The sequence below is a fragment of the Podarcis bocagei genome (assembly GCF_964188305.1).
Source record: "Podarcis bocagei genome assembly, chromosome: 14".
Classification (NCBI taxonomy): domain Eukaryota; kingdom Metazoa; phylum Chordata; class Lepidosauria; order Squamata; family Lacertidae; genus Podarcis; species Podarcis bocagei.
This window is the reverse complement of record NC_138139.1, coordinates 42590275-42604046: the sequence shown is the minus strand read 5'-3', so window position 1 is coordinate 42604046 and position 13772 is coordinate 42590275. Positions and strand designations below refer to the sequence as shown.

Genomic DNA, 13772 nt, shown 5'->3' with positions numbered 1-13772 from the left:
TAGGACAAAAGGGGAACTGGTGGTTTCCCTCCAAAATCGCAGTTACAATTTGGGTTGAGTGGGTGAGGCTTCAGTCTAGTTACACTTCCTCATTTTCTAAGGCGGTTGGACGGACCTCTTTTCTCTCTTAAAGGAATTGAGCTTCCTTGTGGAATTTCTCTTCCAGCTCACGGAAGTCTCAAGGCACTGCATTTTGATATGTCACCTTGGTGCACAGAATCATAGAGTTGGAAAGGACCACAAGGGTTCTCTAGTCCAACCCCTGCAATGCACAAAACTTTTTGCCTTCAGATTGAGAGTCTCGTGTTCTGCCGACTGAGCTGGTGTAAAGGTGGGGAGCTGATTCAGCCCAGGGGCCACTTTCCTTTCTGGGCAACCTCACGGGAGCTCTGTGGAAGTCATGGGCAGGGCCTGTGGCCAATGCAGAAAGAGCAGTAAATGTGAATCTCACCTTTATACAGCAGACTGAGTTTCTTCACACTCACAAGGTCCTTTCTATCATCTATCCTGACAAGCAAGGAGTTCATCAGAGTTCAGGGACACATTCTAGCCAGGCAAACACACATGAGGAGTGTGCAGAGCAGGGCTGGTGAGGGATGTGGCTTGGGAGGTTGCATGGTTTGCAGACAGTGATACTTGGAGTGACATATCTGGCTCCCAGGCCTGAGGGTCCCCATCCCTGTTTTAGATGGAAGAGTTCAGCAGAATTGCTCCACTTTCTTCCCCTCTGTTCCACACAGCCTTCCAATTTATTTATCATTTTTATTGATTTTTTTATTGATTATGATACATACATTTTATCTATGTACATTTATAAGTAGATGATTATGAACCTAAAATGTTATTCATATAACATGGTAATGTTATCCGGATGTAAGAATCTCTCTTTAGAAAGTCAATTCATTCGAAAGTCCACACAGTGCTGAAAGGTTCACTATTTAGTTAAGATTTAAACAACTTTTTATCCCACTTCCAACAAGAAAAATGCAGTAATGTTAGAAAATGGCAACCTGTTGTAGCCAATGGTTTTACAGAATTTATCCAGAGCTGCAGCTGTCAGAAGTGAGTTAGGCTTCTGCAAGGAAGTGGAGACAGCTATCATGGGAGGTTTAGGGGCTTTTAATTATGGAAAGGCAGCATAAAAATAAAATTATATAGAAGTTCAGACTTCTCTCTGAGCTCTGTTTTGATTTGGAAGTCTGAATGCGAGTTCTCAGAGGTCATTCAGAGGGAAGTAATAGTTCCTCTCTATTCTGCCTTGGTCAGACCACACTTGGAATACAGTGTCCAATTCTGGGCACCACAAATTAAGAAGGATGTTGACAAGCTGGAACGTGTGCAGAGGAGAGCAACCAAGATAATCAAGGGTCTGGAAACTAAGCCTTATGAGGAGCATTTGAAGGAGCTGGGTATGTTTAGCCTAGAAAAGAGGAGACTGAGAGGAGATATCAAATATCTCAAGGGCTGTCACATGGAGGAGGGAGCATGCTTGTTTTCTCCTGCTCTGGAGGGTAGGACTCAAACCAATGGCTTCAAGTTGTCAGAAAGGAGATTCTGACTAAACATTTGGGGAAACTTTCTGACAGTAAGAGCTGTTCAGCAGTGGAAGAGACTCCCATGAGAGGTGGTGGACTCTCCTTCCTTGGAGGTTTTCAAGCAGAGGTTGGATGGCCATCTGTCATGGATACTTTAGCTGAGACTGCTGCATTGCAGGGGATTGGACTAGAATCAGTGGTGTCCAAACCTTTTTCCAAGAGGGCCAGATTTGATGAAATGAAGGGCCGTGGGTGCTGACCAAAGTTGCTGAGGTTTTTTTTAGGATTTTACCCCAGGAGATAAACTGCCACAGGGGCCGGATTAAACCGACCGGCGGGCCGGATTAGGCCCCCAAGACAGACTTTGGACATGCCTGGACTAGATGAGCCCTTAGGGTCCCTTCCAACTCTACAATTCTATGATTGTCACTTCATCCTTCACTTTCTAGCATGGGATTCTACTTTAGTTTTCTCCTCTCTAATGTAGCCCAGACACTACAGCAGAAGAGAAATGAATATAGAAGGGAAACAACTCCCATAAGCTCCATTCTTTGTGGAAATTGGAAGTCCACAATATCTGGAGGTCACCAAGTTGGACGAAGGCTTCTTTAGAATATAAGACACAATACCTTCCCCAAGTATTTTGCGATCTAAAATTTGGCACAGACAGCCAAGGAATGGAGACAGAGGAAGCTGCCTTATACCAAATCAGACCGTTGGTCTGTCCAGCTCACCATTGTCTACACTGACTGGCCGTGGCTCTCCAGGGTTTCAGGCAGGAACCACTACCTGGGGATGTTGGGGATTGAACCTGGCAGCTTCTGTGTGCAAGGCAAATGCTCTGCCGTTGAGCTAGAGCTCTTAGAGAAATGGCAACAGATAGGGGAAGAGCGTGTATGGCTTTCATTTATGTATGCTTTCACTTGGCTACTGCAGTGTCCAGAGGACGCTGTAGTCGTGCCAAAGGTGTGTCAGGAAATGTGGGCATTGAGTAAGGATTTAAAGGAAATGAGAGGTGTGACAAGAGAGAGGCAAGAGATGAAAAGCAGAGTTTGGTAACAAGGTTGGCTGGTCCTGGTGATAAGGAAGCTCTCAGGGACAGGCTGCAGCTCACTGAATATTATGCATGCAAATACCCCTGGTTCAACCCGCAGCATCTATAAGTAGGCCTGGGAACCCTTGTCTGAAACCCTGGAGAGCTGCCAGTCAATGTAGGCAGGCTCTGAGCTCATTGGAAACAATGGCCTGACTCTGTACCAAACAACTTCCTGTGTAATGCTGCTCATCGCTGATGTTAGGCTTGTAACTAGCTAGTCACCTTTAATAAAGTGTGTTCTGCAGGGTTGTTTTTGTCTTGGTCTGTTTAAAAGTGTGTCTTTTTTCCCTCTAAGCACCCAGCCCAGAAAAAGCACCTCTCTCTCCAAAAATATCGCCCTCTAAAAATATTTTTGGAAATGTTGACTTCTTTCCCCGCCACCCCTCCAGTCGGCAGCTATTAATGGACAAATGTTGTCAGGGCTACCATGCAACCCGATTACAGAACAATTTGCAACACAACTGAACCCAAAATAGTAAGAGAGAGTTCACTGTTGTCTGTTGCAACAGATGTTCCAATTGCTTGGCACCTGGGTTTGCTGCAGCGTGTTTGCAGGCCAGCCTAGGTGGGGAAGAGAACATGACTTTGTCCTTCCTTGGCATACAAAAGAGGTCTGCTCAAATCTGTGAGGAAGCTGGGTTTGTCTGTGGAGCCTTCTGCTTTCCAGAACTGAAGTGGCAATGGGCTGCAGTCTCTGGCCAAGCAGACATGGAGGCTTTCATGCATAACTTGATGGGAGTGAAAAGTGAGTTGCCAAACATTTTTTGCCATGTTGGCCTTGTAAAGCAGAGCTATCTCTCACCATGTTGGGCAGTCAGTACTGTAAGGAAGAGCTCACTCTAAGCTCGCTGATGAAAAGCAGACATTCACCATGCAAGTGTGATTGCTGGATTGCCAAACGGAGGTGACTTGAATGCACTAAAAAAGTATTATAAAAAAGGTAAAGGACCCCTGGCAGTTAAGTCCAGTCACAGACGACTCTGGAGTTGCAGCGCTCATCTCGCTTTACTGGCCAAGGGAGCCGGCGTTTGTCCGTAGACAGTTTTTCCGGGTCATGTGGCCAGCATGACTGAGCCACTTCTGGCGAAACCAGAGCAGTGCACGGAAACGCCGTTTACCTTCCCGCTGGAGCGGTACCTATTTATCTACTTGCATTTTTGGTTTGCTTTTGAACTGCTAGGTTGGCAGGAGCAGGGACCGAGCAATGGGAGCTTACCCCGTCGTGGGGATTCAAACCGCCAACCTTCTGATCAGCAAGCCCAAGAGGCTCAGTGGTTTAGACCACAGTGCCACCCGTGACCCCCCCAAAAAAAAGTATTATAGGCAGTGCTATTTTTTGAGAAAAAGAGGTGCTGGAGCTCACCATGAATGTCTCCCTTGTTCTCGTATAATGGCAATAGCACACACAGGTGCCAGAACTGAATTCCTGCTAGGGAAGAACCCTGAATATAGGAATTGCATCTTATATGTTGATATACCATTCTTCATCACTAGATTCTGTGGCAATTTACAATATGAAGAAACAATATAATAGATGCCCTTAGATCCAGGTTTCCTAAATAGTGCTCCAAGATATGTGTGAGGAACACACATACTAGTGCCCCAAACTGTGGGAACTTTCAGGAAAAGTTCCATTTCTAAGGCTTGATGGCTCATAATGTCAGTCTTTTTTAGAATAATACCATGGCTTAAAAGAAAACTGGAGAGTGAATACCACTGATTGGGTGCCACATTGAAAAAAGGCTCCCTTCTCTTACTGTAACTTACCTCACCTCTGGTGTTGGGGCACCCAGAGGAAAGTATTGGCTAAGGTACCCTGCAGCCAACCTAAAAACCCTTTAGAGATTCCTACGCATACAACTGAGACCTTCTCCTGCCTCTGTGAACTTGAAATGTTCACAGGTAGAAGTGAAAGTGTCTGCATCGATAACAGACTTCTCAGGACCCTCTTCAATCCCTTAAACAAGACATAAAACTGATTAAATACATTGCAGTGTACTTTTGCCCTGAGTCAACTTGCATTCTCGTTCATGGATTTGAGACTGTTGGAGACACACCTTCTGAATGCACCCGGCTCCCATCTCTGCATGGAGACTGGTTCCCCATTGCTTATGTAAATCCTTGTTTATATACTCTGAATCAGGGGAGGGAAACTGCAGCTCTACAGATACTGCTGGACTGTAGCTTCCATCAGTCCCAGGCAGCATAGCCAGTGGTCAACAATGATGACAGTGACAGTCCAGAAACATCTGCAGAGCTACAGATGTCCTCCCCCCTTCCCTAAATGCATCAGATGTTACAGTGGTGCCCCGCAAGACGAATGCCTCGCAAGACGGAAAACTCGCTAGACGAAAGAGTTTTCCGTTTTGGAGGTGCTTTGCAAAACGAATCTCCTATGGGCTTGCTTCGCAAGATGAAAATGTCTTGCGAGTTCCTGCGGGTTCCCCCCCCTTTTTCTAAGCCGCTAAGCCGCTTATCAGCTGATCCGATAAACTGATAAGCCGCTAATAGCGCTAATCCTCTAATCCGTCAATGGGCTTGCTTCGCAAGACGAAAAAAACCGTTAGACGAAGAGAATCACGGAACGGATTCTTTTCGTCTTGTGAGGCACCACTGTAATTGGTATTCTAATTGCTAATCCTCTGTGCATGACATCTTGGCCAAAATGCTTTATGCAACTTGGTGTCTGTGTACTTGGAAGCAGCTAGCCTTCATGTATGCCCTGGTATGAATTAACCCATCAGCAATGAGCAATGGCCACATAAATGAAGCTGCCACCTTTGAATTTTGCCTTGTGGTGGTGACTTGAGCTTTGTATGTGCCGCAGCCATTGAAATTTCCTTCTTTCAAGATTTCTAAACCATGTCCCTGTTTTTCACAGTGTTCCATGGAGAGACCCTGATGCGTGGGTGGAGAGTCGGACTCATTGCTGCAATGCCTTCCTGCTCCTCTGAGGATAGCATGTAAGTCCTCTGTTATGGTTGCTCTCTCGTAGACCAGACAAGTGTGCTTCTCAGACAGTCTGGACCACTCTGCCATTAGCAAAAGACAGCCGCTCTTTTGGCAAGCCAATATTATAGCTGATGTCTTTGGAGGGCTGTTTGTGTCTAGAGGGTGGTGTGAGCCAGCAGTGAGGGGGCGCTCATCCATTGAGGGGCGCACAGCCACAACCCCCTCATTGGACAGGTAGGGTGGAGCCCGCACCTCACTGCTGGCTAGCGGGATCTGACGCCGAGATGCTTATTTACTCGAGTCTAATGCGCCATCTAATGCGCACCCAATTTTTTTGCAGCATAATTTGGCAAAAAAAAAAAAAGGTGCTCATTAGACTCAAGTAAATGTGGTATATTAGAAGCTGCCTTTCAACTTTCCGATTCTATGATCTGTGGTTGTATAATTCTATCCCGGCTGGCTTATTTACCTCCATAAACCACACAGGCCAAATGCCTGCTGGATGGAAAATGAGTATCACTCTCCTGATTTATAAGAAAGGGAGCAGGAATGATCCACAAAACTATTGGACAATCTAGCTCTGAATTATCTGTTCTGCCTGGCAGTAGCTCTCCAGGGTCCTGGCCAGTGATCTTTCCCAGCACCTGCTGCTGAGATCCTTTAACTGGGGTAGCCAAGATCAAGCCTTTTTGCAAAAGCATGTATTCTACCACTAAGCTGTGGTCCCTGCTGCTTTTCATAGACATAATCTTTTGTCTCTTACAATCGTATTTTCAGTTGTGAATTTTAAGAAAGTGTTTGGATGCAAAGGGGGGGGGGGGGGGACAGCACAGCAGCCAAACTCTCCTTGGTTCTCTGTCTAGCTTCCTGCAACTAGGAGTTCAACTAGGAGTGCACAGACGGGGAGGGGGTGGGGAGAGCTGTGGCTCCAACTTGTGCAGAGTCAAATGTAAGCTTACTATTGTTTGATTCCTTCAACCAGGGGAGCTGGAGTCTTGATTAAAACTGATGGTGGTGGTGGTGGTGGTGGCGGCGATGATTTTAAGAGGATTGATTGACCTCTTAAGGAGGTGGAGCTATAATCAGACTATTAGACTTAAGCAGAAATCCAAGTTTGTGTCAGAAAATGGAAGCAACTTTTGAAACCTGGACAGTGATGGAATCGTGCCCCTTGCATTCTCCTGGCATTTGGGTTCACTGCAGGGTCACTTCAGAATTGCAGCTAAAGGCAGGTTTGAAGCCATGCAAGCTGGCCATCTCTATCTCTTGTGAGAACTTATTCCATAGTTTAGCTTTGCGCCCTGTGAAGAAGTACTTCCTCTTGCCTTTCCTGAATTCAGCTTTATTGGATGTCCTCGAGTTCCAGTGTTATGAGAGAGGAAGGGGGGGAGCCTATGTAATTAATATTACTGTTGTTGTGCAGTTGCCTGTGGCCACAAACAATAAACACTTACTTTGAAATGAGCTTTATGCAAATCTGCACAGAGCTTCTGGTTAGTTTGTAGGTTTAATGGCACACAGTGCTAAAGGATTAAAATAAGTTTCACCCTCCTCAAGCCCTCATCTCTCTTCCCCATCCCCCAAATGTGTATGACTTTGTGCGTTTTCCCTTCACCAACTTTTTATAGGTCTGTACGCACATTGGGTTTTTGAATGAGTGTGATGGGTGCCATCCCCTCTGGTCACACACCCCCTCTGCTAATCACCATCACCCTACCTATAGAGACAGAAAGCCCTCACACTTAGCTTTTTCAAGGGATCTGGGTAAAAATGTGTTCCTGTAAAATTAATCTGAGCTTTACTCCCTTGGGAGGTTGTGGACTCTCCTTTGTTGGAGCTTTTAAAGCAGAGGTTGGATGGCCATCTGTCATGGATGCTTTAGCTGAGATTCCTGCCTTGCAGGGGGTTGGACTAGATAACCCTTGGGTCCCTTCCAACTCTATGATTCTATGTCAATGATGGTTTTTTGAATGTGCTGTTTGGTAGTTTCCTCTGCTTAAATGAGTTCTGGTCTAACCGAGTAAAACAGTATGTTAGACTTAAAGCTGAGAACCTAGGGTTTATGCCTCGCCCAAAGTGTGGACCGTCTTTATGAAATTCAATGGGCAATTCCTGTTTCCAGTTGAACTTTTGGTAATCTGGCTGGCAGGCACCCTTGGGCTGGCCCTATAGAGAGCTGGAGGGTGAAGAATATCCTGTAACCTGTTTTGCAGGAGCCTTTGCTGTTCAAACAGCAAACTTCATGTGGGTGTCAGAAGCAAATGCGCTCTCTCTCTCTGAACTCATTTTATGGCCTTGGGCAAGTCTCCCTTAGCCTCTTGTTCTTCCCTACTGAAAATCTATTCCAACAAATTGTGGTTCTCTTCTCTGCCTATAAAAATTAAAAGTGCAATATGCTTTTCCTAGTTCGAATAGGCACGTTGAAATAAATGGGCATGACTAATGAAGGTCCATTAATTTCACTGGGTCTACTCTAACAGAATTGGATATAGCCCTAGGTTCTTTTTAGTTCTGTCCATAAGGGACAGCAAAGCTTCTGTGAGCATAAGTGTAGGAATGTTTTTTTTGTGCATGAGTAACATTTAATTGTAATCGGTGTCTGCTTCCTTCTTGCATTTGGTCAGGTTTGTAGGGTCAGTGGTCTTCAACCTTTTCAGACCCAGTACCCACTTTCAATCCAAACATGCATATAGGAACCCATGTCCTAACCTTTTGTCATATACTTGCATGTTGGTAGTACTCCTGTTGCAACCCACCTTGGATCAGGCTGTGACCCGCTAGTGAGCTCTGACCCACCAGTGGAAGACCAATGGGCTAGGCAATTGCCCTTTCCCCTCCTGCCCCATATGTCCTGCCATGAAAGAAGTTGTCTGAATTTGCATTTGCAAGTAAGACGCAAGTTTAGGCTTCAGTCACGTGAAGTCATTTGGGTGCTGTCCTGCAGATTACCTGCTAGGAAGCCAATTCTGGAGCAGACTTTGAAAGTCTATCCTCCTTCAGCCAAGAAATATTTCCCAGCTTGCCTCTGGTGTGAGTTGGTTGCAGATTTGACGCTGTTGGATTCAGGGCTCGATAGAGACAAGGAATGGCTGGCTTGGTACAGCAACTTAAGAGATTATAATAATAAGAAGTAATTGTCCATCTTGAAGCATACTGATGCATACTGCTCATCTTCCTTTGCCAATTCACCGCCAGCTGGGAGTGGGTCACATCCACTTGGATTTCATCTTTCCAACTCTCTTGACTGGCTCTTGTTTGCATTCATGCTCTGCATAGTAATGGGACACACCTAATTCTTGCATTGCTGAGAACTTCTGGCATCATTTCTCTCTCCTTCTTGTTTTTGTGTGTGTCTGTGCATATACACACACAATTCTGCCAGCTAAGGATAACGTGTCATGCATCTAAAATAGGTTCTTCATAACCATCCCACCTCCCACTGGCCTCCTCATCCCATCCTATTGTGGGAAGAGCCACTGCTTTGTTCGAATGGTGCTTCCCTCTGTATATGGCTTTTTAAAAAGCCAGAACAGAGATGTCTTGTTCTACTCCCTTTCTGCTGCTGCTGTGGGATTTGTGTGTGTTGTTTTGATTCTGCCTTTCTATCAGAAAAGAGATTCCAGGCAGTGAGCAGAAGAAGTTTGAAGCAGATGCACTACTGACATTTTCAAACCACAAAACAACAACCCATAGCAACCATTATCGATTCACCAGCAGTCCCAGTTTCCTGATCTTTCAAAGCCGTCTTATGGAGGCAGGTCTTCAACGTGTGGTGTGGAAGGGTTACGCCATGATGGGGCCAGGTGGACCTAGGAATGGCATTCTGCAAGAAGGATGCCACAGCCAAGAAGGCCCCGTCTCTCATACCACTTGTTGAATTTCAGAAGATGGAGGGAGATGGAGCAGGGCCTCGGATGCTGATCTGATCATGCTTCACAGAGTTGCGTAAGGGAGGCGGTGGCTCTGGTATCTTCATCCTAGGCCTTCTCAGATTACAGCCACTGTCTGCTGATTTTTGCACATGTGCTGCAACAGCAGGCAGCTATATGCCAGAATGTTTCATCCTCTGGGACTGAACCTTGGGCCAGGTGGGTGAGTTTGAGGGCCTCTTCTCAACCGGTGGTCAGGGCTGGGTTGGAAAGGAGGCAGCATAAATTTAGAAGAGACTTGAGATAAAAAAAAAAAAAACAGCCACCACCATCCAGAGACTGAGATACACTACTGCTGAATAACAGTGCTGGTCCCGTCACCAGTCATTATATGTTACTTTCATAGAACAGCTAACTAAGGCTGAGCTATGGGTCAAAAGATCCCTGGTTCAAATCTTGCCCTGAGGCAAGTTGCACTTTGTTCTTCCCACACCCCATGCGTCTTGGCTCTGCGCACCATTGGCATGCAGCCTCTGGAAGGTGGCCTCTAAGGATACAGACCATGGGCTGAAAAAAAAAGTTATGATGAAAACTAGATTGCTCTGAGCACCTGAAAGTTCTAATACAGAGCTTTCCAAACTTTACATGTTTGTGACACGTGTTTTGGACATGCATCATTTCGCGTGACACAGTAATTCAGTTTTGCTAGCAAACCAGAGGCTAAACTAACCCCTTTCCAGCCCCGGGAAGAGCGCAGGGAGCGTTCACGCGACACACCTACACATTGCAGCCAACACACTACCATGTTGCGACACACAGTTTGGAAAGATCTGTTCTAATACCAAGTGTTGAGTGTGTGTCTGTGTGTATCTATATCTAGAGAGGCGAATCTTAAAAGCATCAAGCAGCATCAAACTTCAGACAGGTTTTCTCCGGATCTCAGAAGAATGCAGTTAATCAGTAAAAGGATATGTTAATTACGGTGACTAACAATGTTAAATGTTTTAAAGCAAGATGGAAGTGGAAACATCGTCAACTGCTCCTGAAATACCTTTTTGAAGGGTGTGATATCATTAGCGCCAACTTTGGACTCTGTGATTACTGACCGGGTACCACAAACACACATCCGCTGTGCATAGGGAATCCTTTTATACTTTCCCTTCAAATAGGCAGAAGGCATTGTTTGGAAGTGAAGGACCGCGAAAGCTTTTCTAAGAGCAGCAAAAGTTCGATCTTGAAAGTACTGTTGAAAGTATTGATTTCCCTTTAATGAACTGAACCAAGCGGGGAAATGCTTGGAATTGGCTGGCAAGTACATTTCCCTGAGAAACCTACCTCAAAAATTCTTTTTCGAATGAAAAATATATCCGTACAGATTTGGGAAGTCTGAACACCCTCAAAGTCAGATTATAACAATGTTAACCAGCATTGGGCTCAGTGTTGCTCAGTGAAACATCGCTTCCAAATTACTTTCCTCAAAATCTACCCATCTCTCCCCATAAAGTAGGGATGATTTATAAGTGGTTGCCTTTAAAAACCGTACTCATCAGAGGTCTGCCTTAAACCTGAAAGTATTTGCTGCCCCTTTTATGACAAAAACTTGCATTGTTAGCATATCTGCCCCTGGAAAGGCAGATAACATTTTCATTCTCTTGTTACATAAATTTGGCGTATTCATGGAGTGTGCCAGGGAGGCTGCCCTGGCAGAGCTGAAAGTTTTGTAAAGATGGTGTAGAGGAGCTGGCAGCCTCCAAGATAAAACCAGGTTTGAGCACTCACTCCAGTTGGAAGAGAGCAGCGATGTGCATTATCTGGCCCACTGGCACAACATCCCTATGAGGCGGGCTGCTGTGCTTCCAGGAGCCCTTAAAGACAGCTCTGCACTGAACACAGTTTAGTCTAGCCATGATTAGAACCATCTGCCATCTCAGCCAGCCTCAATACTCCATGTCCTTTTTAATGATAACTTAGCAGTTTTTATGGGACTGGGTCAGGGTGGGCAACATGCAATCCCTCTGATTTATCCCACAGAAGGCAAGTCGTTCTGTCGCCATCATAGCCTTTTTATATTGCCTTTTTATATCACTTCTTATACTCTCCCCCCCCCCTTCCCCAGGCACATTGCTCCAGCACGGGGTTTTTTGGTGGGGAGGATGCAGGCCTTTAGATTTCCACTGTAAAATCCAAACTTTGGAGACTGGTAGAAGAGAAAGTGCAGCAAATGGAGCCAGGAATCCAAACTTGGCAGTAGCTCGATGCAAACTGTGGGTATCGTAAAGCTCCTTGGATGCTTAGCTATTAAAATGCATTTATGGTTTTTAAATAGCTTCCTGAAAAAGATTCTGGGTCAGAGTCATCTGTCTCGGCAAATTCAGCGCATGAATCGACCTCTTTGTAACCCTGTGTTACAGTAAGAATTTTAGGAATTTCCTTTGATTACCTCTTGCCAGTCGGCCACTGGGAGAAGCCACAGCTGCTTTCTAGGTGCAGAGGTGAGGAAATGTGGCGTCACACAGTTTAAAGGGTGCTTCCAAATGGAGAGACCTGGGGCAGTGGGGGGTCATTTAGGTACGCCCACAATAAATGTGGAGACTGTGCTGAATCCACGTGTGTGGTTTTTTTTCCTGGCAGATTTGAAGCATATTGAGCTAGCACAAGGGGTGTTTGTGTAAGCAATTTTTATTGCACAATAATGTGATGATGTCTCTCATGCTACCTGTCCTGCCTCCTGGAGAGGCAAGCAGAATCACATAGAATTTGCGAACCAACAACCTTGGTCACAGCATTGCAGAAGCATGCTGTTTAAAAGGGCTTCGATAAAGCAACAATGCCAGTCTTAATGGGGGTGCACCAGGATCCTAGATGAGCCCTCTCAGCGCTGCGGGGGGACGTTCGGCTTCACCTTGGGGGAAAGACCATAGGTCAGGGGTCCCATGTTCAATCCCTGACATCTATCATTAAAAGCAGCAGTTGGCAGGAAGTTGTTCATTTAATTCTTTAATTTAAGCCATTTCTACACCTCTTAATCATTAGCATTTCTTAGCACTGCACGTAGCCATAAGCCATGCAGGTTCAGCAAGGAGGACGTGCCTACCTGACCTCAGCTGGGAGGGAGTTCTACTGGCTTGGGATCACATGCATTGAATGCATGGCTTCTGGTAAATCACAAGATGCACCTCTGAACCATGGCTGATCACCAATGGAGACTCCCTTCAAATATTTTGGTGATCAGGTGGCAATATAAGGGATCAGGCAGTCCTTGTGATATCCTGGACCTAAGCTGATTAGTAAGGGCCTTGTGCAATGATATTATTTCCCTGAGATCTTGTACCAAAGTTGGCCAGGATTTGCCAGCCTGATGCCCTCCAGATGAAGTGCCATCAGCCAGTTGCCCAAAACACCTGAAGAATATCTTTGTTTTCATTGATTCAGTCAACGGCTGAAATTGGCTACTTGTGACAACTCTGATTTCTAGACTTCTTTGCATATACGATCTGATTGCAACCCTATAATGGCCTTATAAAAATAGGTTGGGGGGAAAGGGTCTTAGACTAAAAATCACCAGATGAGTTCATGGCAGAGGAAAGATCCGAGCTAACTATTTCCCCATCCATCGCTCAGTGACCTAGCCACTAGGCTACACTAGGTTGTCTTCAATTTGCAGGCTGCACCAGAATCCTTGCCTTGAGAGCTTCAGCAGGGCTCACATGCAAAGTACTGCCCCAGAAACAGCCACTTCCTGTGCTGTCGGGGCAAGCCCGGCCAAACACATTTTGCACTTCTGCAAGGCTGCATTGCACAACTGGGAGGGTGCGCAAGAATCCTTCAGAGACTGCAATCTTGAGACTGTGGATGACATAAGAGTTTAGCCAGAGTATCCAAAGTGGGAACAAAGGATGAGGTCATATATTGGATGGGACTGTTTAGCCCAGTTCTGTCCTCTCCAGTGCTCCCCAAAATCCTTCTCCAGGTATTTTGGGCAACTGACTATATATTCAACTGACTATAAGTGCATCTTTCATTAATTGGGCAACACACCTTTTTTAAAGTTAGTTGCTTTCAATTTAAGTATCTCTATGAACTACAGATGGCAGCTGTATCTTAGGTAATTTCCTCCAGTCTCTTGCTTGGAAGGTGGCACCAACTGTGATGCATACATGCAAAGGTAAAGGACCCCTGGACGGTTAAGTCCAGTCAAAGGCAACTGTGGGGTTGCGGCGCTTATCTCACTTTCAGTCCGAGGGAGCCAGCATTTATCCACAGAAAGCTCTCCGGGTCATGTGGCCAGCATGACTAAACCGCTTCTGGTGCAACAGGACA

The 13772-nt window shown here is 45.6% G+C and overlaps 1 protein-coding gene across 2 annotated transcripts in view; it reads left to right on the top strand.

Moving 5' to 3' along the window:
• Window positions 1-13772, top strand: part of DCUN1D3 (defective in cullin neddylation 1 domain containing 3) — a 36984-nt gene that overhangs the window by 16983 nt on the left and 6229 nt on the right. For both annotated transcript variants that reach the window (XM_081169719.1, XM_081169720.1), the window contains exon 3: window positions 5513-5594. The gene's annotated coding sequence lies outside the window, so the exon portion shown is untranslated. The remainder of the gene's footprint in view (window positions 1-5512; window positions 5595-13772) is intronic.